This window comes from Coturnix japonica, chromosome 7 (genome assembly GCF_001577835.2).
Source record: "Coturnix japonica isolate 7356 chromosome 7, Coturnix japonica 2.1, whole genome shotgun sequence".
In the NCBI taxonomy this organism is placed as follows: Eukaryota; Metazoa; Chordata; class Aves; order Galliformes; family Phasianidae; genus Coturnix; species Coturnix japonica.
In genome coordinates, this window is record NC_029522.1 from 13,066,051 (window position 1) to 13,090,575 (window position 24,525).

The following is a 24,525-nucleotide window of genomic DNA, read 5'->3' on the forward strand; positions in this document are numbered from 1 at the left end:
GGAAAAGAGATCAAATGTAATTTGGTCGCATCCTCTGACAGTCACAACTACCCATGCTAGCTGGGAAAATATTTCTCACATTGTACTTGGTTTGCTGGTTCCTACAAAGTAGTGGCTGTGGAGATATTTTCTTTTCTCTCTCTCTCTCTTTTTTTTTTTTTTTTTCCCCCTCCTCTTTTCTTGATGTGCCAAAACAAAAAGGCTTGTTTGACATAGTGCTCTACATCATTTATGGTCTTTCTGTATCATTTCCAGAGAGAGAAATAGCTGTTGACACTGATTTAGAAATTAGGATTAAACTGCCAGTATCATAACTGCCAACCAGTTGAGCAGATAGTGAAATGATGGAAAGTGAGAAGACAGCCTTATCTTAAGCAGTGTATATCTCAGCATTGTATAGTTTCTTCAGCTGGAATCCATTAAAATGATAGATTGTTGTGTTTGTGGGTCTGTTTAAAGAAAAAATTAAAGGAGCTAAATTTCTTTAACTGGGTACTGTAAAAACTTCAGGCCTTGTGTTTTCTCAGCTGTTCTCTTCACCTGCAATGCTTCATTAGCAGTGGCAATTGTGATAATTTGTAAGAGGTGGGAGAAAACTCATGGAGGAGAGATTGGCTTGGCTGATTGGGCCATCCAAGAAAATCCTCTCTGAAATTTAAACAGCTGATTGCTGTCTGTGTCTCTGAAGACACACTGGGAGCTACAAGGACAGTCCCTTCTCTGCATCCACTCAGTGTCCCACACTGGAAGGATTCCATAGCCAGCCAACTGGGAGATGCCAGCAGCAGTGTTTGGCTGCTTGGTGTAATTTCCTACTTACTTCTAGGGTTTAGCTTTTCACAGAGAAATTGTTCTCATGTGGAGTAAGCATTCCATATGCTGGCATGAATAGACAGTCTCAGCTACAGAACTTCTCCTCTAACAAAATGTAAGATACCTTCCTCCTCAACTCTCTCATTTGCAAGATAACAGCTCATTATGGAAATGACTATTTTTCTTCCATTTTTTGAGTGTCCATGAATAAGTCCCAGCTTCCTCTATCGTGTTCTTTTGTCCCTTTCATGTCCCTTCCACTCTCCTATACAACTTTTGACAAAAAAAAGTTTTATAAAAAGTAGAAACCAGTTTTTTGGGGTTTTTTTGCGTTTTTTTTTTATTTTTTTCCAGCAGTACCTTTTGTGTATTTAAAGCTTTATGCTGCTGGGGTCATCATCAGCATGAAAAGGGCCAACATACACCCTTCTTTTCTTCAGTCATCTTGTCATTGTTCTTCCCTCTGCTTCTAGTAGCATAATAATGCACCGTGTGTTCTGCAATTGTGAGCTGAATTTGAAAGAAAGTTAAGTTCAAAAGCACAATTTCAGCATTCCTGAAATCAAGAAAGGATAGTTTTCCCATCCCAAACTGAGGGTTGCTAAAAATGATCATGTGTTTCCATATCTCATTCTTATATAATTCACTCTTAAACTTGACTTTGAAAATCTCCATCTGTCATGGGGCTCAGTGAAAGGGCAATATTTCAGAGTTGGTTTCCATGCATCTGAGTCAATTGTGGGTTCCTTTACTTTTGTGGTCCTTTTTGTTTAGACACCTGAGGGTGGGTGAGTCCCAGAAGCATCAGTGCAGTAATCTCTGTCAGGGTCCTCTGGATCAGCCTCTTCCAGAGCAGTTTGCCAGGAGCCTTGGGCTGCAAAGCAGAAAGAGCAATTTGGCCCTCTCCCTGCTGTGGAGTCACCCTTCTGAATTTCAAATGACAACTTCTTCTGAAGGCCTTACATCTTCTTAAATGTCATTTAATTCAACATCAAAGCTCATATCCAGATGTGTGCGCTATTTCTTTTTATACCCTTCAGATCCATATCTGTTGCTAACTGCATTTTCAACTTTTCAAAGTTCTTGGTGCTTTAGAAGTGTCACAATGCCTGTGATCCCCACAACCTATTCCCTAACCTGCTTTGCATTGATAACAGGGACTATGAGCTTCTTTGTCCCAAATCCACAAAGAATTCAGTTCTTTCTTTATGCATTTCTGAGAGAACTCTGTCCCTTGGCCTGTGCATTTCTTAATTTACTCTTAATATTCAATGCATTTTTCTACAGGCACTTAAAATTCACTCTTAACTTTCTTCATTGCAATCAACATTCACACATGGACTTATGCATGTGTCTTGAATTGTCATTTTATTAAAAACCTTTGCTCCTTTGACATTTCAATTACCATTTTGTATAATATAATTTGCATTTGCATAGTACCGTCACCCAAAAAAAAGACAAAAGTTTTTATTTTCTTTTTATAAATGAGTAAAATAGAATCAGGGAGATTAGAAAGGTACCTTTGCAGCTCAATACAACTATATGGTATCCAGTTCTTGAGCTTAATTGCATCGGGAAAAATACTGTAAGCACAATGGATTGACATGTAAATCAAAGTGATATAAATCACAGATCTGAATCATGGAGTCTTGATTTGAATAACTGCTTTTAATCTTGTTTTGCATTTTTGCCTTTCATTTTAATTCTAAAAATGTTTGCTCTTATGGGTGTGCATAATCAGTCAGACACATACATTCTCAACTGCACATGGCCTTTATTCCAGCTGTGTATTTCTTAGTAAGTACTGGTCACATAAGTTTTTTAAGCAGATTTAGCACCAAACTCTAATAAACTCTTTTTCATTAGGAAATGAAAAACTACATTTTCAATTTTAGTAGGTAAGAGATTTTTTGTTTGAATTTGTAGCAGGCTGAATGCATACTTATATTGCAACCAGTAAAACTTTTTATTACTTATGTATTTTTATTCATTTATTTAAACCTTATTTATTTTTATTTTATGACTAACAGCATAATTTATTAATAAATACAGTAGCATTGCACTAGTATTAAGAACACTCAGTGAACTAGAAGTTTGGTTCTTGTCACTACAAAGTAGATCTTAGGATTTCAAATCTGCATTAGAGGCATAATGAGACTTTTCAAAAGTGCACCAACAATCAGGTGCCTGCTTCCAAAGAAATCAATGGATGCAGCGTGACCTGCAGATTGTCTTGAAAATCCCCAGAGTAATCTGTTTACAAATATTCTTAAAAACTCAAGCTGAAGGCTTTCAAATTTCTGAAATGAGTTCGTGCTCATTTGCTGTATTTATGGATTCTGCAATGCCAAAAGAGGCTGTCCATTTCAGTTCAAAATTAATCTCATTATTATGAATGAATTATTTGGAAAAAAAGTATGTGTTCTCCCTGTTCTTGTCTAAATGCAGCACAAAGTTAGCAGCTTGCATGCAGGTCCACGTGTGTGTCAGGCCTAGCCAAGGACCAGCATGCTGCATGCAGCAAGCCAGGACCCTGACTCTGGGCACAGCATGGAGTTAGTGCTACCTGCATGCTCTTGATGAGGTGATGAGGAAATGCCATTGGTGTGGGTGTGCTCTCACGAGTACAACAGTTTGATCATTGGAGACGAGTTAGTTAAAGTTGTATGGGATTTTTATTTGCCCAGTGTCATGACTTTTACCAGAATTCCTAAACACATCCCTTTATGTACAGGAAGGTCACATTTCTGTGAAATGATTCCCTTTTTATGGCTCTATCTAGAGTTCTATAGTAAAAGAAGTGTGTTAAAACTGTGATGTTTCTTCCATCAAAATGAAGGGTTGCAGGTCCTTGTAGTAATAATCTGTCTTTCTGCAAATCAAAGTGGGTTTTCACCGCCCCATGGGTGAAGACAAAGTGTGTCTTCCTTCTAAAAGCCGCTAATTAGAGACAAATGGACATGGCAAAGCCAAGCACAGCCTCCTGCCTCCAGACACAGCTGCCTCCACAGAGCCTTTCTTCCAAAGAGATAGTTTTACCATGACGAGGGATGTCTCAAAACCCTCATTCAACCTTTCATTTTACAGAGACCAGAAAGTGCTTGTTATTGAAGAATATTTTTATGATGTAAAAATTGTTATGCAGTGTGTTAAGAAAAGTTGACATTTCATGTTGACATACTAAGAGTTATTATTTTAATCTTAACTGGTAGTTTTCAGTAATTTCCATTATATTTCAAAGAATGATATTCTAAGAAATGTTTAATTATGTTCTTTTCTCTTAGTATTTGGGATTTTTTCCTACTCTACATTCTTTTACTTGTAGTTTGCTGCAAATACAAACACTTGTTTTATTCCAGGTTAATCCAATACAACATTTCATTTTGACAGATCTTCGGGCAAATCACAGTATCTCTTATTTCTACGGCTTGTCTGTTAAAGCAGTAAGTGATATTCACTGCTCATCACTCTAAGGACAAATTGAGGCCCTAATCCCGTAGTGACCTACCTTTTTTTATGGGCAGAACTGCTTACTGAGCATAAAGTTAATCATTTTAAGCTTGTAAAGCACCAGACATCTTTGAATGGAAACATTAGAGATGTGTAAAGTAGTATGTTGACTTTCAAACATTCCTCCCTTGCTCTGTCTTCTCCTTCTGAAAAATAGGGGGTCCATTCAAAATGATTTAAAAAAAAAGAGAAAGAGAGAATCTTAACTTTGCTTTTTTTTTTTTTTCTTTCTTTCTTTTTTTTTTTTTTTTTTTTTTTTTTAATTTTTTTTTATGTATAGATTGTAGCCCTGTGTGTTCTTAATATTAGTTTAGGTTCAGTTTAAAATAATGTCTGTCTGCTCAACTCAGTTCAACTACAAATATTTTATTCTAATCCTTAGTTTTAAAATACCAAATGCATAGAATGGAGAAGAGCTGTGCAAACATGTAGAAAATTATTCCTTTAATTCAAAAGATACTCTGAGTGAGGCTTTCTCTATAGCTGTGATAATTCCAATTGCTCTCCTGTCTGTACTGTTCAGAACACAGCTCTGAGAATTACTGACTCTTTGCATTCTCTCCCATCTGAAGTGACTAGGAGCGTGCTGCTGCTGTAGGGTTCACTAAACAGTAGCTTAGGTGATGCTTTTCACTCACTTTGTATGAAGAAAAAGAAAATCACACACCATCCTGAGAGTTCTTTAAATTCATATTAATGAAACGGAATGAGGCTTTAGTGAAATCTCAGTTCTGCCTCAACCAGATCTTGAAAAAAAAATGTACATTTGAAGTAAGAATGGGAAATGTTAGACTGAGCTTCCACGGTTCCATACAGCCATACCCTTCCTGTCAAATTCTTTCCCTTTTGGTTCTGTATTTTTTGGTCTCGTTTGCCCACTGTATTTTGGCAGCACTCTCTCACCATTCAGTCAGGGAGAGATTCAGACATACTCACCAGCACAGTGCTGCTTTGCTAGGAACTGGCACATGGCTTAAGGTGAGATAAGGTATGACACCTGATAGACACATTATGGGTCAAGGCACAGAACAGTTGTTAAAGCTCTTTGATTTTGGCTATAGGGCAGGACTTCAGGTTTAAGCTTACATTGCAATTGCTGATCATTACTGGGGCATTCAAAGGTTAAATTGAGATCCACAGCATGGCTCTGAAGGCTTGTCTTTATTTGCCTTTGCAGCTATGCCAGACTAGCATGGCTGGCAGAAGCCCCAGTACAGATTCAAGACATGCTGACAGAAGGAATTTTTTGGCTGGTATAGCTGCACCACATTCCTGAATTGCATAAGCAAAGACAGCATTTTTCTGCTGACGTAGCTGAGCACGTAGAAGAGGTCTGCCAGCACAGCCAAGAGAACAGAAATGCAAATTTATTTTTGTATTTAAAAAAATAAGTATGTATCACAGTGATTCCAGAAATCTCAAAAATCTGAAGCCAAGAATGCTCTGGAACTATAAAATAAGGTAAAAAAAAAAAAAATCTTACAATTTAAATATCTCATTATTTGTAGTGATGGAGAAACACAGGTCATGATATATGATTTCTCGCAAATAGCAGCATTGCAGTTTGATTCATGTGCAACCTCCCTTGTGCCCTGGAACCAATGAAGTCAGTATGGTTGTATGGATAGGTCTCCTTCCTTGGAATGGATCGGGGTGTGAACTGCATACAATATTCATATACAGACACAAACAATTTAATTTTTTTTCTGGTAATTTTCAAGAAATAAAAGGAGTGATAGTACCCCCTTTCTTAAATACACTCAGAAATGTTTGATAATCAACAAGGACTTTTTAAATTATAAATTAATGGCATAAAAATTGCTTGTCATAGGTGAGCTAACAGAAAAAACATCTTTGTATAAGTCCTCAAAACATCACTAGCAACAATCCTAGTAAAATTCTCTCATGTGAGAAGATTGGGATATTTTAGCAAGTAAAGACAAAATGCAGATGCACAGCTCACTCATTCATATAAATAAATACATTCCTTGATTTATTAATGAAGATAAAAATCCTGTTGAATTACTTATTAAGCAGAGCTTCAATAGCTTTTGTATCTATAAGTGTCTGTACTTTATAGAGTTAGAAAGTTAATCTATGAAATATGAAAACATTACTCAGTAGTCTGACACAGCAGGGTGACCAAGTCTGCTCCTATTGGAGCTTTCATTGCCATTGCTACCTGCTAAAGGTATATTCAGAGACTGGTATAAATGTCTGCATGAAATATTTTACCATAATTGACAAATGAAAATAAAAGTATCAGTTAATAATCACAATCATCGAGGCTCTGCTGCCAATACCAGTCTTTCAATGTAGGGCAAATTTTAAATTTACTGTTTATGACTATGAAGATATCCACACCGATTTTGTCACTGATGTAAACCCAGGATATCTTAGAGTTAGTTAACACCGTTATTGAACTGCGTACCCACTTTAACCTAAAAGTTAGAAAATGTTTTTTCCCACATAGGATGAATAGCATGTTTTGCTGCCGATAGGGCACTCAGAGTAAACTATAGGTTAGAACATTCAGGAGATTTTTAGGCCCAGCTTCACTTACTCAAACATTTTTAGTTGAAACCTTAAGAGTTGTTCTTTTTTTTATTTTGTATTGAATTTGTTGTTTTTTCCTCCATGTGGTGTTTCAGCAATAAGTATTTCAATCTTTTTAAATGAGGAAAGATTGAAATACTGCTGTCATTTTATTAAGTAGTTCATATAATATATAAACAACTACAGCATTGATGTCATCAGATATAATAGATGATAGAAACCTGAAACTCTCCAAGGCAGTTCCATATTTATAACATTGTTCTATACCTTGTATAAAAAATTGAACACAGAGGACAGTCTATGAGGAAACTGTTGATGATAACTCCTCAGTAGTACTGCACTATATTTTATATAAAGATGTATTTGAGCAAAGTGTCACGTGAACATATAGATGTCTAATAGAGTATCTCTGTGGATTCCAGTTTGTGTATCACTGAGTGTGTGATTGTATATAATACATGGTATATTTAACATCTAGGTAGATATTCAAATTAAGTATTCCTTATGGGAGTGGAGCGCAGTAGTTATTGGCATTTAACATCATCTTGCATTAGCTCCAAGCAAGTTAAAAAAACAAATAAACAAACAAAAAAACCATTGTATCAGAAGAGAAAAAAGAAGAGGCAGAAGCTCAACCAGAAGGCTTGCCCCAGGTTTTGCTGTCTGATAGGTTTCAAAAAGTAATATCCATCTTTCCTAGCAGTATGTCAGGAGGCCTGCTGTTAGCACTGCAACACATTGCATCCTACGTGACCCAAACCATTAGTACTTAAGTGATGTGCTACAGCTATAGGCATAGTGGGGAAAATGTCGAACCAATGAGTTTCAAAACTTTTCTTTAGTAGAACCACTTTTTTCATTTTAATTTCACAAAAGACTTTACATCTCCATGTCATCAATATTGATGATCTCATGAAAACTGTAAATTAATGAACATGTAATGTCTTCAAATAATTCAGACACAAATTTATGAACATATTGAAATGTACTTAGAGCACCATCTACTGGGAAATCTGAATTAATGAATGTAGCTTTCCGATCAGGGCAAAAGTACACTTAAGTGTAAAAAGAGAAATACTCATGCGGGGATGACTAACAGTAATCAAAGCTTTCTTCAAAATTCAATTCCATGTTGCTATCAAATGCAGAAGGCAAACATAGACTGAAATTAAATTTGTGTAGGCTTTTAGAAAATAACCACCCAAAATAGATATTAAATAAAGCAATTTTGCATATCACATAAGAAAACTTTACACTCACAGTGTTAAAGCATCGTTAGCAATGTCATGGTATCCATAAGCTGGAAAAACTGTTACTCCACAAGTAAAGGTCTAAACTTTATTCTCAGATGTTGTTTGTAGCACATATAATGAAATTATATAGCAGTGTTCTGACTGAGAAAATCCTTTTTTTTTTGTTCGGGCTTAGAGCTAGAATGGGTCTTGGGATAAGAAAGCCTTTAGGGAAGGAATTCAACATGTCAGAAGATGGCAACATTCACAAAGCATAAAATAAAATACTTTGGAACAGTAATATTATAATTCACAAAGAATAGTTAGAAGGAGCTTACATGCTAATTAGTTTGGAGTTTGCATCCCCCTTTTTATTGTGTTTTTTGCTTGGTCGGTTTTGATTTGTTTTGTTTTGTTCTTTGCAGTTTCTGATTCCTATGCAACTAATTTTCCTTTACTCAACCTTGTACTAAGAATATTCCTTGCAAAAGCAGGCATTTAAGCAAGAAAAAAGCCTGAATATATATGCAAGCTCTTATCTGAGCCAGCCTATTTTTCACAAAGACCAAGACCACGTGCAGGTCAGTGCAATCTGCAGATACATTTGAAGGCAAATCCAGTATGAAATAACTATGGATTTGCGCAGGCAAATTTGTAAATTGTGGACTTCAGATTTCTTGCTATGTATTACAATTAAAAATTGTCAAGATACCAATGTTTTTAAAATAATCTTTGCAAATTAGATGTAATATCTGCCTTCAGTATCCTGTCATGCTCTGGCACATAACAGATTCCAACTGCAAAACAGCAGCAGAGAACTCAGGAGATGCCTATTGCCAACAAGATCAGCAAATCCCACCATAATAAGGAATTAAATCTATCTTTGAGTTAATTCTGATCCAAAAGAAATGAAGGGGATGTAAACTGTCTGACTTGGAAATACTTCCATGAAAGACTGCACGTTGTTTGCTGGTTCAGGTTCTGTCCAAACTTCCTCAATCTCTGTACCAAAGATATCTGGTCTATTAATCATTGTTATTTTTTTAAAGGATGGGAGGAGGGTCAGTTGAATTTGAGGTTGGTATGGAAAACCCAGCACCAAAAATACTGGGAGGACTGTGAGTGCCTGTATACTTTGGGATGCAAAAATCAATTCTTCTTGTACCTGGAGTACTGTCTACAGGGAAAACTGTCCTGTTGTATCTAAAATTAGAAGGTGTACAAAGACAATAGGAAGGGAAGAGTTAGCAAAAGGTACAGAAACACAAACAAAAAGTTTGACAGATGGAATATATCATAAAGTTTCATAAATAGACAGTAGGAGAGGGGGGAAAAAAGAGTGTACAGTGGGAGAAAACAGGGACTGAGGAAAGTTCAAAGAAAACACTAGCTTAACCTGTGTAACCCACTCACATTGGAAGGGCAAAGAACCTCATTTAACATTTCTTAGGTTTCAGAATTCATTGTACTTTGAAAGAATACTTGATAAATTATTTAGACAGTTTCAACTGAGATTGGAAAAATCGCAGCCTGTCAGAAGCTAGGTTAAAAAACGTTGGTGCGATATAAATAATTTACTTCTTTGGGGAGGAAAATACCATACAAATGCTAGTGTCTAAAATAGAGAGGCACTAAACCTGCTGAAGCTCTCTAGCTAGACAGTGAATTTAAGGCAGTGCTACAAACTAAGTACTCTCATTTAAAAGCAGGGGCTGTGCCAAACCTAAAGTTATCAAAAGAAGGTCAACATTAAAGAGCCTACAACAATTCACTGCTTTTATACATTCACCCTTTCAGAGCTTTGAGCGTACCCCAGCTTAAAAAAAAAAAAAAAAAAATCTGGTGAAAGCTTCTTTTTATGGTGATTTCTCATGGTAAATGACTAAAGCAAAACAAGCTTGTCATATTAGTGTTGGATGTTACTTAATTCATTGGCTTTATTTCTGTAAAGCAGGCACCCTCCAGCTTTGTCACTGCTCTCAGCAGATACTTTCTGTTCAAATCAGAATTGCTTGACATTTCATGGGAACTAGACTGTTTATTTTTTTTCTTTTTACTGTGAATAATTATTGCTCACTGTGTTTATTATTGTACTCTCTAGGACTAATCACTGTATTAATAGGAAAGTAGTTTACATAGAGGCAATTACAGTTTTTCTTTCTGTATGTTCAAGTGCAGAATTTGGCAACATCAATACCCTTCTGCACTGGCACACCTGTACTATATAATTTGCTATGTAATTTCACTTGAGTAAAGGACATTGTTCTGTGAAGGGCTTCTGTCCCCATTCCTCGTGCGTATCTACAGAAAGTGAGATGACTGACCAGCTGGGAGGAATAAGTCCCCAAATGCAATCTTTATTTTATTACTTATAGCCACTACAAGAGTGCTCAGACAAATTACACGTCTGCCTAACACTTAATTGTAGCCGATAAGATCTTCGAAAAAGCTACACAGCTCTAGAACAGACCTTATTGGAAATCCAAAATAGGAATATTTCAATAATTTTCTGTACAGTCAAAACTGTCAGCTGGAAAGCGTAATGAATGATGATCTGAGAAGTTTGACTGACATGTATCAGGCCCATCTCAGATATGTGCCTAGCAAGAGGAAATAAATGCTGTAGATCTGTTAGGTGATGGAATAAAGTTCTGAGGAAAAGAGATTAGTTCAGTCAAAATCCCCATAAAATTATTTATTGAGTGCCTATACATAACACTGGAATTCCACTTGTTGGCCTCCAGTGCAGTCCGATTAGCTCACTAGTCACAGCTTAATGCTGTTTTGGAAAGGGTTCTCCCCAGAGTTATCAGACATTTTTTCCCTCTTTGTGTACTGATTTGTGAAATCTACTAGGATATTTGTATCTCAAAGCTGCTATGCAATGCCTGCCTTGATGCAAGTTGTTAGTTATTATGTGATCCCTGTTAGAAAAAAATGTCTTCAGACTTGATCTTCAAAGTGTCACCACTGTGAGAGAGCATGCCAGGGCACACACTCCATGATTTGGCTGACCTGTGTGGGAGGCTGAGGGGGAGCAGAGTCAAGACTTTATTAATTCCTGAGAACTTGAAAGCATATGGCCCACAGTGAGGCAACAAGCCTTATGGGCATGGCTGTGATGCAGCCTTTTGTATCCCAACACTAGAAACATAATGAATTCTGTCTACCTTCAGTGCCCTCTGTATGTTCCACGGATTCATGTAGTTTCAGTCTGTAATATCGATGTGAAGAAATTTCCTCTGTTTTGACCTACAAGCCCCAGTCGTTCTTCAGAGGCTGTAGTAATGATCTTCCTTCTTGCATCTGGGTCTTATGACACACACAGGTGCTATTATTTCTTCAGCCACCACCCAGAGACTCCTCTGGATATTTCAGGGAATTTGGGTTATAGCAAAGGCAATCATTAGTTATCTCAGTTCTTGTCACCTATTAGGTATGCAGCAAAGATACAAAATTCTCACCCAAACTGGATGTCCCTGAAACACTGGCTTTAATTTGTTATCTTTATACTTCAAATCAATTAACTGGAGGAGCTTAATAAAGAGGTGATAAAGGAAATGGCAGCTTTCTCTTTAGCATTCAGGATTAGTATTTTTACATAGCTAGTAAGCAGACACATTCAGGTTGTCACAGATGATGAAAATGAGCAGTCTTTTAGCAGCGGCTTGACAATACAGCAGGCAGCATAACAACCTGTAGTGTCACNCAGATGAAAAAAATGAGCAGTCTTTTAGCAGCAGCTTGACAATACAGCAGGCAGCATAACAACCTGTAGTGTCACACAGAATTTGTAGTAGGAAGTTAAACCAGGAACAGGAAAGTTGTCCAGTTTGAGATATTTTTGCCCAGCCCCCCATCGATGCACTTTAAAAAGAAAAAAAGAAAAAAAAAAAGGGGGGGGGGGGGGGGGGAGGGGGGAAAAAAAAGAAAAAAAGGAAAAAAACCTGCCCATTTTCAAAGAATGAGCTACGTTACTTCCAACATGCTGCAAAGCTGAGCTGTTACTTAGAACACTTAGGAAAAAAACAAACAAACATAAAAATAAAAGAAGTGAACTTCTAAAAAATAAACAAATTCTTAGTATTTGTTGTTGATCTTATCTGAATATGTCTTTATTCTCAGCTTGTCATAAATGAGTGAGTTTATCAAGGCACTTTCACCAGGGTAATAATTGATTTCAGGCCTGGGTAAGCCCGTTGATCTCAGCTAAGTCCCTCCAGATTGAGGCTGATTTAGCCAAGATCAGTCTGTGACCTGTGTGTAAGATGACACATAATTGTCTGAGTGTTCTTCCTTCACATTCAAAGGCGCATTACTGACAGTCACATGCTAATAAGGTGGGAGGATGAACGGAAACTGAGGAAGGAAGAAACAATTTTGAGAACAAATCTTCCATAATTCTAGGATAAAAGTGAATAGCATTTGGACAGAGGTGTATCTAACAGGAATATTATATATAGACCTAAACTTTTATCCTCATGATGTCGGGGTTTTTTTTTTTCAGCTAAAAATATGAGTTACCCAAATATTGATTTTTCTGTCTCCCACTGCACTCAGTTTTTACATAAATGAGCTCACTTTCTTCACAGTTATGCTTTGCATTTTTTTCTCTTTGAAAAGCTTATATGAAAAATGTCATTGCAACCTTGTAAAGGAAATGGAAACTTATTATTTCTTTATTTGTTGCTATATATTCTTTTGTAAACACATCTGAAATCTTTGAAATTTTCTATAATTTCTCTGTTGACAAAAAATGCAGTTGTCACCTGCAGGTCAAGCCTTATCCCTTCTGTGACATACAGATCATGGCAAGGGAACAGCATGACCAATAAACACAGCGTGAAACAGTGACAGATTATGTGTAGCTGCTAATGGAGTATCTAGGAAGGAAGAACATTTCTTGGTGGAGCAAATTTAAAGAAAGCCCTGCAGAGTTCAAGCCAATACTCCAAAGTTCTTTCTGCTGCTTTTCAATCCCTTCAATTCTGTATTCATTTAATTGTATTTTACTTTGTCATAAAGCAGTAATATTATCAGAGCAAGCCCATCTCTGTGCGCCAGTGACTAGATGAGGCCATGCTTTAGACGTAAGGAGTTGGATCTGAATTACTATATATTTCACTTTAAGGTTCTATAGTGTTCCAGCTTGTAAATAAAAAGAGCCTTCTGTGCTTTTTAAGGAATGGACATTTTCCATACTCACAGTGTTTCCTGTTTGTTGACAGAAATATAATTGAGACAGCACTTGAACAGACTTGACTTTCTGAATTCCTCAGCATCCCTGTAGAAGTGCTTTGGTTTGATTCTAAGTAAATACTTCTGGCTTTGTTCAGTTTTAGGATGCTGCTCACTTTAACACATCTTCTTTTACTAGAACTAAAAAAAAAAAAAAAATGTTGCAAGTGTACAAGTCAATGATACTTGAAGAGAATATACTGTAACACTATCTCCGCATCCTTTTTATATTAAAAAAGTGCTGACAGCACTTTGATGTGGAAAGGATGAGATACAGTAATCACAGGGACTGCTATGAAAGGAGCATCATGTTTTAAGCGCAGAGAACTGTGCAGATAAACACTGTGCAACGACAGCTTCACATAACACCTAATTTGATTTGTTCTTTGCCCCATAGCGGAGTCATTAAACTACAGCCATCTGTTAATGAGCAGGCAGTCATCTGAGCAGAGGTCACTTTTCTCCCATATTTCCTAAGATTCACTCCACACCAGTTATAAACCCAACCATTAACTCCTTTTCTTCCATAGCATTTTCTTTGGCAAGTTTGTAGTTACATGGAAAAACAGGAGAAAAAGTAATGCCTTTTGCAACTGACAAGGAGAAATTTAATGGAGAAATTAGAATTATTCCCATGCATTACATTGCTATACATCACAGAAATCTCCCGTGCATAGAATACAGCTACACATCAGAGAGTAAAGTTAATTCCAGGAATGCTCCCAGGACTGAGAGCATGGTTCTATTCCTGAGAATCTGAAAGCATATGGGAATACTATGACTAATTTATTATATGTGTGCTTTATCGTACTTTCCCTGTCTTGTATTCATCTTCATTCACACTGATCTGTGTAACTCAGAAATAACCACATCCGGCTGACTGCAGGCTTGATCTAAGTGATATCATCTAGTTTACTGCTTTACTTGTTTGGCATAGATCTTGCATCAGAAGCCTTTTGTACTTATCTATCAATCTGCAGTGCTCTGTCTAGTGTCCTGGTAGAGCTCCGAGTAGTTGTTTTGACTTCTGAAGCTCTCAGTGGTCGAGGACCTGGCTGGAAACAGCCCATAGTTTAAAAGGACAGGGAGAGTCTGTCTGCAAATCCAAGGAGCTCCTCTTTTCCATTTTATGGGTTTTAATTTTTCACTGCTTTACAAGCTGGCTTCTGTGTAAGACAGATGCTGATATTCTCAGTTTAAACTGAAACAGCTGACATTGGTTTGGAACTCATTGATAGGAATTTACATATATCTATTGTTTCTGCCCATGTATTTATAATCATTTGAAGTGATCTTTTGAGGTCAACCAACCGATATTTGTGGAACTGGAGATTTGTTTCTGCTACAGAAACAAATGTAGGTGTTGATGTCAAGTATTTGTTAATGCATTAAAATCAGTTCTTCACTGAAATTGAATATGGATTCTTTTTTTCAAGTGACATAATCATCTGTTTTTGTGGTCTTTGACACCTCCCCCCGACCCCCGCACACACACACACAAACACACACATACACACCCCATGCTCTCTCTGAATGTAAAGGCTCAAAGACAAATTATCATTTCTTGATTTCCAAATTGTGCTTGCAAAAATCTGCCCTTGAAGATGATGGATTTGTTAAAAGCTTAAATTGTAAAATTTCAGCAGTTTTGGTGCTGTCCAGAAGTATTTGTGTATTATTTATAAAAAGCTGTAATAATCCACCAGATTATAACTTCAGGTTGTTATAAAGATCTGACTGAGATTTTGAGGCTATTCATGATTATTTTCATGTGTATATCATGTATTTTAAGAAAGAATGGCTAATGAGCTTGCTGTATGTATTTTTACAATTACACTGTAGCTGAAGCTATTCCTTGTTAATTCTCTTTGTTCTTCCCCCTTCGCACCATCTTTCTTCTCTGCTCATCCACAGACCAACAAACAAACAAACATTGCTTCCTGCTGTCTCCTGGACTGCCGCCAGACTTCCTGATGTCAACTGGTAAATGACAAAACCGGCCCAGCAATAAGGAAACGTGCAAAAATAACCCAGCAAAGATGCAACCCTGGCAAACAGCACATCCTTCGGTCCTCCAGAATGCCAGCAAAGATGTTCTCTTCAGCAGAGGTCTCCGTATGGGAAATATTAGAAGAGTTGTCATTTAGTAAACTCTATTATTGAGCATAAAATAAGTAAAACAAAATAAACTGTGTTTCATCTGCCTTTCAAACCAACATCTCTAGAAACAATTCTGTGAAGATTTTTTTGCATTTAGAGATTATCAGTGAATAGCTAATTAACTTAATCATCTTAAACTTCCCCTTCTTAAACAAGAGCTCTTATGGGCAACATTTCCTCAAGAAAATAAGGGAGGAAAGCCAAGAAAAACAAGATGTTTCTTTTCTCAGAATTTAATTTCCAACAGTGATACACAGTGATACAGTGGAGGATGACACACAGGCGATAGAAGGATTATCAGCAAGTTGTGAAGCTATGAAAACTACTCAGATTCAAAAATGAATGTTATCTGCATTCAAAGCAATTTGTAAGGGAAGCTAGGAAGCAGTGGGACAATGTATTCAGTAACTTATGAAAGGATTTCCAAAAGTAACCACTCATTATATCTGCATGCATGATGTGGGGAAAAAATCCATCCTGTGGCTAACAAGTGCTGTGGTAGAAAATAACAGCTATTCAATTAGGGAGTAATAGGAAAAAAACAGGAATACAGTTCCTAGAGTATCTGTGCTGGAAAGAGGGTTCTAACAACTGAATAACAGGCCACCTGTTAGTTACTACACAAGTGAATTAAGGATGACCCCAGTGCTTCAAACAAACAAGCAAAAAAGCCTCAAACACATACTAATGCATACAGACAAAAAGAAGATCAAATATTTTCTTGTGAAATGTCCATTTTCAAAGACAGACTACCTCCAAATGTTAAGATCATGCCAAATGAGATTTATTTTTTATTTTTTTTAAATTACATCTGCAAAGTAAGCTTAGTGTAAAGCTGAGGCACTGTAGTTATGTGCAGGACTCCTCCTTCAGGTAAGGATTAAAGAACATGATTTCATAAAGCTGAATAGTTTTATTCTTTTTGACCTATGCCCTTTTTCAGAACTACTGAATCATATGTGCGCTGAATGAGGTATTTGCTCTTGTTTTCTGTGATGCTAATTGAGGAGGCTGCCTATCCTTGCTTTAACCTACTATCTCTGTTGAAGTCATTTTGCTTCATGAACCCCATGGAGATATGAGTCACAAGGCCAGTCTATTTCTTCAGTGGCCCTTCTTTGTTCAGAAATGCTGCCAAAGGCTTATCTGGAAGCCTTTCTTAGAGGAAATACGAGCATTTTTTACTTTGTGAAGATTGCAAGGATGCAACTCAAAATAGAAAGTATGGTCAATATAATATAATGAATAATATAATGAATGTGTTGACTCCCTTCAAATTTAGTATGTTAGGAGAAATACCATTTGGTTATCTATCTATATACATATATATTAATCAGCTATTAAAATGTAGCATGACTAGGCACTGATACAGTTATTGCTTAGTTGCTTCTTAGCTGTTCTATATGACATTCCACTGAGTGTGCTGGGGTTCTGTCACATCTGTGCATAGACACACAGAAAGTCAGCTCTGGTATTCCTATTAACAAATATTTTATGTCATTTGTAGAAAGCCTTCATGAAAATAATAATGCTTTCAGTTTTGCATTGCTCTCTGTTTTGTATATTTGCTTTGGTTCTCACAAATCTTCTAATTCTGCAGGACACCAGGAGATGAAATCATGAAATAACAATAAAGGATAACAATAAAGGATCCTGGATCCTGAAGTTACTATATCACAGCCCTTTGGAAGAAACAGAGCCATATGCCATAGGAAAAGCAGTGCCCATTTTATGAACAAGCACTGCTGAAATACAAATCACATCACACAGAGTCTGAGTTAATTAAGTCAGGCACCCACTGTTTGCCTATAGTTTGCAATAGCTATTAATTTGAAGGTCTGCTATTGTACGAAGAAAAGTTAATTAACAAATGTAACACTTTGTGACACGATGAAGACATTTCTAAGGGGCATCATACAGTGACTTTTTCTGGAGAACAGTTTTCTAAGTAAAATTTTGGATCATCAACAATTTGACATATGCTTAAGTTATTTTGAACTCATAATTTTGCCATTTTCTATGAAACTATATTTCCAGATACGTTGCAATCTGCTTTACTATTGAAAATACTGTTGTTTGTTTTTTTATTGTTTCAAAGAATTTGATTGCACTTTAATGAGCCTTTGGTTAAAGGAAGCAGCTTGCAATTTAATCATATTAAATTTATAGTTGATATTCAATGGCAGTAAGATCCTTACTTCTAAAAAGAATCTAAACATCTTAACTTAGTGGAGAACACATAGGACCTATCTGGAAAATGTTTGTTCAAGTACATTAGAAACTGCTTTACGACAGTACAAATTCCTTAATGTAGATTTTCTTTCAGGATGTTTTTAAAGTGGGACATATATTCTGATGTTCAGAATACCCACAAATGCACTGTCCATAAAGGTGTTGCCACTTTCCAGTGAAGTATGTTCTCTGTATAGGTGGTTATCTATAAAGCCTTTCCCACAGTCTTCCTCCTAGGTCTACACTGTGCTGTAACGCCTGCTGTTTTGTTGTGATTTTTGGTGGTTTTTTGGTGCTTTTGTTGTTGTTGGTTTTGGTTGTTGTTGTTTTTTGTTTGTTTGTTTGTTTGTTTTGAGTTTGGGCTTTTTTGTGTTGGTTTTTTTTCTTGGTTGGGTTTAGGGGTTTTTTTTTGTTTTTTGTTTTTTTTTGTTTTGTTTGTTTGTTTGTTTTGGTTTGTTTGTTTTGGTTTGGTTTTTTTTCTTCCAGGGTTTATTTTTTGTTTATTGAATTGGGTTTTTTTGTTCTTTTTTTGACATCTTCGTTTACTCCTATCTCCCTGGGATTCCTTCCACCCAGAACACACGTTGGTCTCACATAGTGAAGAGTTGCTTTTTATTATAAATCAAATGTATCACTTCAAAAGGAAAGCTTTTGGCATCACATTCTGTACAGAGCTGAACACCTAATGCAACATTAGGTGGCTGTTAAGAGAGGAATTAAATAAATTAACACAAAGACACCTAAGTTTAGAACTTCACTGCTACTTTTTTTGTTACTATACTTCTCCGGCTTCCTTTTTTCTTTTTTTTCTTTTCCTTTTCTTTTCCTTTCTGCAAATCCCAGAGCTCCAAAGGGTGCACAGTGTCCTGCCAAGATCTGAATAATCCGTGAGGACATCAGGACCAAAAGATTTATCGAAACAATGAAGAAATTCTGAACTAATTAGTGCACAGGTTTTCAATGCCTCAGGACCACTAAACAGAAGGTAAACTATATATTGCGAAGTCCTTCCCATTGTATTATGATGATACTATCTGCACTGAAGTATTTATGCTTCATGAGATTCCCTGCAAGCAGTGAGACAGTATCTCTCCTTCTCAATCACCAAGGAGATGAAAGATGAACACCACATTCAAATGTTAAGAAGCTGAGACATAGTTGTGCTAACTTGTCTTTTACTGGCTTGAGTGGCTGCTGGTTCTTGAAATAATCAGATGAAGTAGAGCAAGGAAGCAATAGAAGAAAGGGTGGTTAATCTTTTTTTCTTCCAGGTTTAATTTAACTGCTGAGAAAGATAGAAGATGGAAAAATCATCTATTTCCATTTCCGGTTTGGAAAAGTTGAAGAAAGGCCTAGCCATCTAGCAAAGGTTATAGGAGAATGCAATAGATAGTTAATTGGTCCTTAACACAGGAAAATATTATAACATACATGGAATTTTTTTGTGTTGGTATCTTTACATCCGTATTCTATTTAAAGAGTGAAAAATGGTTGAAGTTACACATTGAGAGTTAAGTAAGAGATGCTTTATATGCTTATTAGAGAACGCGGACAGAAAGACCCATAGCACTCAGCAGCAGGTCAAGTAAAGCAATGGCCTGGTTAAGGTAGAGGGTGTAAAAGAAAGTGCCATCATGTCCTGTAGCTCTCAGGGCACAAATCCACCTTCTGGCACTGAGCCTGGTGTCTCCACGAGGGGGCTCTGCTGCCACGGCTCTGTGGAACAGCACAGACTGCTTTCATTGCAGGACTGGAGATAGAAAAATACTTCCGAAGGGTTTAACAAAAGAAATTAAAATGTAACTGACAGTTAGGTGGTAAAAATGGATTTTTGTTGCTAAAGAAGAGAAAGTTGCCAAATGTTTATACATTTCAATCGATGATATAGCCTTGACATTTTAAACAAATTTATTGTACCTGCAGGGGATTTGCTGTAATATAGCACCTCAGTTTGGTGAAGTGAGGAAAAGTACGTGTTCGGATAAGTACAAGTGAAAGTAAGGAAATGAAAACACCACTTCATGCACAGTATCCCCAGTCCACACCTCTGTGTAGGAATGCAGAGCACTTATTTGACTACCATGAGAAATAGCTGAGAGAGCATCATCAAAAACAATAGAAAACATATGTGGGGTATTTTCACATCGTGGAAGTTGTGTGGAAGTTCGCAGTCTGCTCGTTCCTTCCTGGTGAGCCTATGGGAATAGTGGTGTTTTGGCAAGGATTCAACACAAGCTGGGAATGTGTTGGTACCTTCATGGACAAAAGAGTATTTCTCTGTGTCACCCATTTTTTGTCACCCAAATGAGGTATTATTCAGGAAATATTGTAAATCTATGACTCTAGAATGGCTTCGGGTTGGAAGGGACCTTTAAGATCATCTAGTTCCAAACCCCCTGCTATGGGCAGGAATGCTACCTAGTATGTATTAAAAAGTAATGGTGAGCAAAGACATTAGATCTCTCTAAAACAGTTTTGTATACTTGATGTCAGAGATTTTTTCTTTCTTTTTCCTGCTTTCTCACTCACAAATTTGTAACAACCAGCATTAACACTGTCATCAACCCTACCCTCCCTCCACCAAAAATAAAAAGGGGGAAAAAAAAAAGAGAGAGAGAGAAAGGCAGCAGAAGGACTTGCACAGCCATATCCTGCTCTGAACAATTTCAGGTTTGTTTCTCATCCCCTCTATCCCCTCTTTGTTGGCTTGGCTCAGTTAACTTGTCTGACCTTGCACTGAAACTGAAGAGGATGCAATTTCTTGTGTCACTGAGGTGTGGAGTAACAGCCTGCAGCTGGTGCATAGTAGCAGCTATCTGAAAGTACAGTTTGAACCTTGCACAAAATTGTAATTCTACAGCATGCCAAAGGTCACACTGATTATCTTTAATGGGAATTAGTTGTGTATAAATGTTGTATTCCAAATGAAGCTGGTAGGAAAACCATTCTGTGATTAATTAATGAAGTACTTTTAACTGCAAATAGTATTTGGATTAAGAATCAGCTACTGGAGTAAGCTATCAGAGCTACTACAGTTGCTTTTCCATTAGAATCAAGTACTTTCAATGAGCATCTACATGGAAACTTCTATTTCTTACATGTAGAAGAATAGGAACTGATGGAGTGCTCATCCCAGGTGAGGAGCCAGCCCAGGGAGTGCAGCATGAGATCATTTCTAACTTGTATCATTTTGAGCACAATGACAAAAACTGCCAAGGGAAAACAACATGACTATGTTTCCCATGGCTTACTAATGGAGTGTTCATGCACAACATTAAGCTGCTGAATATGAATTTGTTGGGCACATTATCCTTTCTCCCTTTGTGCAAGTTTCAAAGATATAATTATGTTTGGCTTAATTGCTATTAGTCTCAGTTGAATTATCACTGTTTTCTGTGTTTCTATATTTACCATATGTAGAAATTCGTATTTTCACTTTGACTCATACAGTATTTAATTTTGTATTAATTGGGTGTTATTTTAGGGTCTGAGCTAACATTTTGTTCAGATAAAAAAGAAAAAAAGAGAGAGAGAGAAGCATTCTGCATTCATTACAGCTGCCCCAAATATACATACAGCCACTTGACATTGGTTAATTCAGATACCAGAAGCAAGGTGATATTGTTAGCTTATCCCTAGTGCTTCACTAACTTGATGAAACAAGGTAGTAGAGCTAGCTGGTTTAGAGAGAACTTCAGCTTGTATTGCACTTGTACTGAGCAGTAGACACGGTCTGAGATAACTCAGAAATGCATACAGATATGTCTCATGAGAAATTTATACCAGCATATTTCACTTTTTTAAAATCTTTTTGTTTGTTTGTTTGTTTTTTGTTCTTTTTTTTGTGGGTTTTGTTTTGGTTTGGTTTGTTTTTTTTTTTCCTTAGAGTGGGCAATCAGTGTTGCTACAGTGATGTACATGGTTTCATGCACTACTGTCACAGAGAACTGAGTGCTTTCCAAGCAGTGAAGACACCCACATGGTTAGCAAGCAGCTGTGTAAGATACCAACAAAAGCAGATGCCTGCATCCTTACTCCTTTCCAAGAACTCAGAAATATGAGGCTTGACTCTGCCTCAGACTCTGTGCATTTAGGATCTCAAGCACAGGAGCTTTAAAAAGACTACCATGCCGTGTCCAACCTGCACTGCTGTCTGCCCCTTCAAACTTTCCTTGAGAAATGGAGGCTTTAGACATGAATGTCTGTTCAGCTTCAAGAAATTAATACCTACATCACTTAAAATATGTTCCCAAATCAGAAGTTTAGACACTCTAAGAACTGGAACTTGACATAACACATTGCAGAAAAGGGACTGCAGGGTGAGGAGGCCAGAAAAGCAGTGAACAGAAGAGGGCTTCACTCTATAATTCAATAGCAAAAGTCTTAATCTAGGAAAGGAAAAAGGGAAACCTCACTTCACTGCTTCTATTCTGAATTACACAGTCCTTTTCCTTCTTGTTTAACAAATCTCTCTCCTGCCCCTTACTCTACATTTTGTGTTTAAGCAGAGAAGCTCAATAGTGTAATTCATGAGAGGATGTGGTCTTTCTCCATGTCACTCAGCTGCTTTCACAACATAAGCTCATTTCTCAAGGGTAATCAGTTGTTTCCCGGTGGTTGCACCTCAAAGCAGACTGCTTATTTCCTGGTATTGTCCTCAGACGCACTCTGAAAGGATGCTCAGCTCTCCCTATTTGCTCTCTCTCAGCACGTTCAGAGGGACAGCCTGAGTCATGGTACATGTGCCATCAGCCACAGGAAGCTCTTCTTGTGAGATGGTGCTGCCACATTGATGCCATATGCCTTCTTATTTGATGGCACCTGTTTACACAGCATGAGTCAGGAAAGAGATTACCTTCCCAGCAGAATAGAAAACCATAGAATTCATGGGCACGAGTCCCTGCCAGCAGGTGATGTTCCATTTGCAGTGGGTTCATGGTACATCTAGTGAGAACATTTAACAGTTCGTATCGTCAGAGTTGATATAACCATCCAGATAACATGCTGTTTTCAGCCTCCTGTGTAGACACTGTCACTGCAAATTCAAAAGCTGCGGAAATAAAATTCTGTGGTTAAAAGCTAGATGTAAGCAGAAAAATTCTTCTGTACTTTTCCAGTTATTTAATATATTTTATCCCTGTGTTTGTTTTGATTAGGATTTTCTGTTGATATCTTCTTAGAATCACAAAACGAGAGATTTCACTTTTGTGACTTTATAAGTAAAAAACAGCTATTCTTACTGGAGGGCAGAGTATTTTTAACTGGCATGATGCACAATTTAAAGAAAATACACCTGACCTTTGGTAAAATGTGAGAACAAGCTTGTACTCACTTTGTAAACACTTCAAGTGTTTGAGAGCAAAGACTGCTATCTCAGTTTAAACTAAAGCAGTTTGAGTCAAAATGCTACATGCTGAATTATCCCAGGCATGGTCTGATACTCTCTTTCTCTGACTCTTCTGTGGGACCACAGCTTAACTCTGAAAATGCTAACTGCTGCAGTAGGTTAGTCAAAATTTGATCCATCTGTGTCCCCTACTATAATGGTGTCCCCTACTCACCATTTCAGGATGTATGTACATTTTTGCACTTGTGTATGTATATATTACATACATATTCTCATACATATATTCTCTTATACTCAGTGCGAGAATAAATACCAGGGAGGAGTGGTTCTTCCAAATTATAACATTTTATACAGCATTTCAAATTGTTTATGTGATGTAATGTCCCAATACCACTGGAGATCGTTGACATGACAGAACCTGGTGGTAGAACTGAGCCCTATTTAAAGTGAGAGATAACTATGGTCACATTTGCAAGCTGTAGAACTAAACATATTATTTACTGTTAGAAAATATACAAGCCAAACATAAAAAATAAAATAAAATAAAATAAAATAAAATAAAATAAAATAAAATAAAATAAAATAAAATAAAATAAAAGCCCTAGGCAATTAAGCAGTAAGGCCACAGTCACAGTCACAGTCACTGTGTTCCATAGTGTTCACAGGGTCACAGCTGTTAGGGTCCAGCGCTGTGAACTCATCAGCTCCTCACTGCACTTCCAGCAGAAGAATACTCCTGTCGGATGTAGAGCACGTTTCAGTCCTGATTTACAAAGCAATCCTCAGGGTGCAATAAGGACATTGTTTTCATCACCGAGATTTAGAAAGGATTTTACTTTAATACAAATAGCCCTGTCCCCAGAGAATCCTCACAAAATAAGTGCCATCTTTCTATGTAAATGAGTGAATAAAATGCCAAGTGTTAAACAAGTAAGCACAATTAATTTTTATATTCTTACTCACGAAAACTGCTTACTTCATCTCTGAGGGTCCTGAGACCCCCACTCAAAACGTGCAAGGCTGGACCCTATATATACTATATATATATATACTGAATATTAATGCAGTGATCAGGGAACCTTTTGCATTTATAACACAAGTAACATACATAAGCTGAAGGTCTTTTGTGAGTGTGGATATATCCCCTTACACATCTGAGGTCGTAAATACAGAATGCCACCTCGTTAACACTCGAGTTAATGCTTTTATTCCCAAATTTCGGATGACACCATCAACTCATTTCCTATTGAAGGTGTTTATGTCTGTTTGCTTGCTCTGTTCTTTTTTCCCGATCGCTCCCTACCACCATTTTTAAACAAAATAGCGGACCGAAGGGCGCTGCAGCCCTCACCCCCCCCCAACCTCCCTCCCCACAACATGGCGGCCGCACACCGCCACCGCCGCACTACATTTCCCATGGTGCACCGCAGCCCGGCA

General features: G+C 37.2%; 1 long non-coding RNA gene across 1 annotated transcript in view; it reads left to right on the plus strand.

The window, feature by feature from the left end:
* The window catches only part of LOC107316636, a 42,730-nt gene extending 24,655 nt beyond the window's left edge, over positions 1-18,075 (plus strand). Inside the window, exons 3-4 of the long non-coding RNA XR_004307920.1 lie at positions 15,264-16,382; positions 17,110-18,075. This is a non-coding gene — a long non-coding RNA (uncharacterized LOC107316636). The remainder of the gene's footprint in view (positions 1-15,263; positions 16,383-17,109) is intronic.
* Positions 18,076-24,525: the final 6,450 nt, after the last annotated feature.